At 40.5% G+C, this 5,000-nt stretch overlaps 2 non-coding genes across 2 annotated transcripts; both read left to right on the top strand.

Moving 5' to 3' along the window:
* Nucleotides 1-2,307: 2,307 nt before the first annotated feature.
* Nucleotides 2,308-4,214, top strand: LOC125240388. Its single transcript, XR_007178614.1, has one exon. It is a non-coding gene; the product is annotated as a small subunit ribosomal RNA (ribosomal RNA).
* A 467-nt stretch (nt 4,215-4,681) lies between these two features.
* Nucleotides 4,682-4,838, top strand: LOC125240384. Its single transcript, XR_007178610.1, has one exon. It is a non-coding gene; the product is annotated as a 5.8S ribosomal RNA (ribosomal RNA).
* The last annotated feature ends 162 nt before the right edge of the window (nt 4,839-5,000 follow it).

The following is a 5,000-nucleotide window of genomic DNA, read 5'->3' as shown; positions in this document are numbered from 1 at the left end:
ACCTAACCTAACGTGACCTACCTAACTAACTTTTTTTTTTTTTTTTTTTTTTTTTTTTTAAATAAGAATTCTTAACTTTTTTTTTTCTCCTACTTTACTTTTAATACGTATGATTGAACTGCTAATGATGTATAATGAAAAAAAAAAAAAGTGCCTAATAGGTTAGGTATGTTAGGTTAGGTTAGGTTAGGTTAGGTTAGGTTAGGTTAGGACCCGACCTAACCTAACCCAATTTTTTTTTTTTTTTTAACAATTCTTAACATTTTTTTCTCTCCTATTTTACTTTTATATGTATAATAATATATGTATAGTGAAAAAAAAAAGAAGAAAAAAAAAGTGCCTAACCTAACTTAGGTTAGGTTAGGTTAGGTTAGGATGACATGACAATTTTTTTTTTTTTTTTTAACAATTCTTAACATTTTTTTCTCTCCTATTTTACTTTTATATGTATAATTAAACTGCTAATAATATATGTATAATGAAAAAAAAAAAAAAAGAAAAAAAAAGTGCCTAACCTAACCTAACCTAACTTGACCTAACCTAACTATTTTTTTTTAAATATCTTTATTTACACTTACAATTAAACTGCTAATAATATATGTATAATGAAAAAAAAAAAAAGAAGAAAAAAATGTGCCGAACCTAACCTAACCTAACCTAACCTAACCTAACATGACCTAACCTAACTCTTTTTTTTTTTTTTTTTTTAATCTCTTTATTTACACGAACATATTTACATAATTATATAAGAAACTAAGACTAAACTTAAAACCTAGCTTATGTCTAAAATAGGCCCTTGAGGCATTGTACCAAGGATACTGGCGACATTTCCTCGCTGTATCGCAATGCTGTGAACTGCTAATAATAGTACATAATGAAAAAAAAAAAAAAATATAAAATTTTTTTTTTTACAAAAAAAAAAATTTATATTTTTTTTATTATTGCCGTATAATTAACTTTTAAACTTTTTTTATTGTAAAAAGATATAAAAAGAATTCAAAAATAGTATATACGACAAAAAAAAAAAAAAAAAAAAAAAAAAAAAAAAAAAAAAAAAAAAAAAAAGTTGCAGTTAGTCCGAATGGAATAACTGTGAATTGAAAAGGACCATCTTATTTATGTATGAAAGCAGTCTTTTTTTATACATTTATATAAAAAAAAAAATATACATTTATATAAAAAAAAACTCTTAAAATGTTTATCTTACATAAATAATATCATAAATCATTAAAAACGTGAGTAAACGCTAAAATAGAAATAGTAACTTCACACACCATACACTTCTATCGCAGCAACCAGCAAATGGAGAGAGAGAGAGCAGTTGTCTCTCTGCGGGGATCGGCGCGTGCTGCGCATCTTTATTAGTGCGCATGCGTCGCGATGCGCAACTCCTACTTGTTGTGTTTCGAGAGATGTGTTGTCGCGTGCGACGGGCGGTATGGCGCAGAGGGCGCGCGGCGCGCACAGGCGGCGACGGACGACCGGCGACGCATGTATGTATGTTACAGTATGTATGTATGTATTATGTGTTGTTGTGATGTCTTTATTTGCACTTTGTTCCTTGTTTACGCGTTCCGCGCAGTATTATTATACTACTGGATCGTGACAGACGGGATAATATAACATAGAGCCCACCTAACGGGGGGAGTACACAAAAATATATTGACTTGTGTTTGTTGTTGTGTTGTCACCACGGCCAGTTCACGGCATATATAGAGCTATGACTGGACTTTGGTTTAAATGACACGAAACAGCCAAACAGCGAGGAAATAGTGTCTCCTTTGGTACGTGTGGCGCGCACCGAATCTGATTATATTTATCGGATTTATATGTACAATGCAATTTGTCCTCAATGGTTATTGTCCGTATTTAATAAGACTTAATTACGGCAATTGGTTGTGGGTTTTAAACGAGCTCTCTAACACCGGGCGAGCGACTTTGTCTCAAATCGACAATGTTAAATGAAACTAATAAAAATTAAATAAATATGTGACATTCGCGTCTGGTTTAAAAAGAACGTTCGGTTAAGGCGCGTTTTGCACGCACGGTGTGCGTGTGAGAGCGCTTTACAAACAGAGTCTCATCTTTTTGGTGGGAACACGTATCTGTTAGTGTCTACTACTACGATACGCCATGCCAATTTCGGTATATCCGAATGGTGTGTGTTCGTATAGGACTCGTGTCTTGCGCGCGTGCGGTGTCATCCTTCTGACGAACGACGATTTCGATAGAGGGAGGGCGGCGCACGCGTGTCGGCGCTAGTGTATTTCTGTCGTTGTGTCTGACACGCGACGAAAACACGGCAGCTCCCTGGTTGATCCTGCCAGTAGTTATATGCTTGTCTCAAAGATTAAGCCATGCATGTCTCAGTGCAAGCCGTATTAAGGCGATACCGCGAATGGCTCAATATATCAGTTTTGGTTCCTTAGATCTTACTCGGTTACTTGGATAACTGTGGTAATTCTAGAGCTAATACATGCAATCAGAACTCTGACCAGTGATGGGATGAGTGCTTTTATTAGATCAAAACCAATCGGCGGAGGGCCTTGCGTCCGAAGTCGTAACATTTTGATGAATCTGGATAACTTTTGCAGATCGCACGGTCCCGTACCGGCGACGCATCTTTCAAATGTCTGCCTTATCAACTTTCGATGGTAGTTTCTGCGACTACCATGGTTGTCACGGGTAACGGGGAATCAGGGTTCGATTCCGGAGAGGGAGCCTGAGAAACGGCTACCACATCCAAGGAAGGCAGCAGGCGCGCAAATTACCCACTCCCGGCACGGGGAGGTAGTGACGAAAAATAACGATACGGGACTCTTACGAGGCCTCGTAATCGGAATGAGTACACTTTAAATATTTTAACGAGGAACAATTGGAGGGCAAGTCTGGTGCCAGCAGCCGCGGTAACTCCAGCTCCAATAGCGTATACTAAAATTGTTGCGGTTAAAAAGCTCGTAGTTGCATTTGTGCTCCGCGCTGTCGGTGCGATTCTTTAGAATCGATACTGACACGTTTGCGGAGCATATCGTCGGTGAATCGTATGTAAAAGTACGGTTCAATATAAAAATCCTATCGCGATGCTCTTCAGTGAGTGTCGAGGTGGGCCGACAATTTTACTTTGAACAAATTAGAGTGCTCAAAGCGGGCTCAAAATGCTGCTTGAATATTTCGTGCATGGAATAATAGAATATGATCTCGGTTCTATTTTGTTGGTTTTCAGAACTCCGAGGTAATGATTAATAGGGATAACTGGGGGCATTCGTATTGCGACGTTAGAGGTGAAATTCTTGGATCGTCGCAAGACGAACATCAGCGAAAGCATTTGCCAAAGGTGTTTTCATCAATCAAGAACGAAAGTTAGAGGTTCGAAGGCGATTAGATACCGCCCTAGTTCTAACCGTAAATATGTCATCTAGCGATCCGCCGACGTTACTACAATGGCTCGGCGGGCAGCTTCCGGGAAACCAAAGATTTTGGACTCCGGGGGAGTATGGTTGCAAAGCTGAAACTTAAAGGAATTGACGGAAGGGCACCACCAGGAGTGGAGCCTGCGGCTTAATTTGACTCAACACGGGAAATCTCACCAGGCCCGGACACCGGAAGGATTGACAGATTAACAGCTCTTTCTTGATTCGGTGGGTGGTGGTGCATGGCCGTTCTTAGTTGGTGGAGCGATTTGTCTGGTTAATTCCGGTAACGAACGAGACTCTAGCCTGCTAAATAGGCGTCGTCATTTAGGTGCGCGCGGCCGTTCGCGGTCGCGCAACTCACTGGCGACGTATTAAAATTCTTCTTAGAGGGACCGGCGGTTTCGAGCCGCACGAGATTGAGCAATAACAGGTCTGTGATGCCCTTAGATGTCCTGGGCCGCACGCGCGCTACACTGAAGGAATCAGCATGTTCTCCTTGGCCTAGAGGCCCGGGCAACCCGTTGAAACTCCTTCGTGCTGGGGATTGGGGTTTGCAATTATCCCCCATAAACGAGGAATTCCTAGTAAGCGCGAGTCATAAGCTCGCGTTGATTAAGTCCCTGCCCTTTGTACACACCGCCCGTCGCTACTACCGATTGAATGATTTAGTGAGGTCTTCGGACCGACACGCGGTGGCTTCACGGCCGTCGGCGTTGCTGGGAAGTTGACCAAACTTGATCATTTAGAGGAAGTAAAAGTCGTAACAAGGTTTCCGTAGGGGAACCTGCGGAAGGATCATTAACGTGTTAATACACAATGACAAATTGACGTTTGCCTGTAGTGTATTATACAAAAAATAATCCGTTACCAAACAGACACACGCACAACACAACACACATATGTGTGACGACAGTTTTGATGTCGCACGGGAGTGATCGATGATCACGCGTCGCGTTTGTTAAGCAGTTTTGGGAATTTGATGTCTACTATGGAGAGACTGGCTTCGACCGGCATAAATCCGCGCCGTTACAGCGTTACAGTGTTATCCATGGACGTCTGTCTTGTAAAACTCGCGCGATCGTCAACCGTGTCAGTACGTCATCTGTGTGATACATATATGTGAGTGTGTGTGTGAAAATTTATGTATGCGGTAATTTTTTTTTTTATTTCATTTTTCGCAATGAATACATTTTTCTTAATAATATGATGTGTATATTATATTTTGATTTTTTACAACACAAAACCAGTGTGTAATAATTAAAAACTATTACCCTGGACGGTGGATCACTTGGCTCGCGGGTCGATGAAGAACGCAGTTAACTGCGCGTCATAGTGTGAACTGCAGGACACATTTGAACATCGACATTTCGAACGCACATTGCGGTCCGTGGAGACACATCCAGGACCACTCCTGTCTGAGGGCCGGCTGTATAAATAAATATTATTTTACCACATTGCCGTACGTGAAAACGTACGCTATTGAGGGTTCGTTCGAATAAGATTTATCATATGAGATCGTCCCTTTAAAATTTATAATATAACAAGTATCGCCGCGACGTTCGTGTGTGATTTGACGTATGTCAATTC

The sequence above is a fragment of the Leguminivora glycinivorella genome, chromosome 27 (assembly GCF_023078275.1).
Source record: "Leguminivora glycinivorella isolate SPB_JAAS2020 chromosome 27, LegGlyc_1.1, whole genome shotgun sequence".
NCBI classification, from domain to species: domain Eukaryota; kingdom Metazoa; phylum Arthropoda; class Insecta; order Lepidoptera; family Tortricidae; genus Leguminivora; species Leguminivora glycinivorella.
Note: the sequence above shows the minus strand (reverse complement) of the source record. Positions and strands in the feature narration are given on the sequence as shown.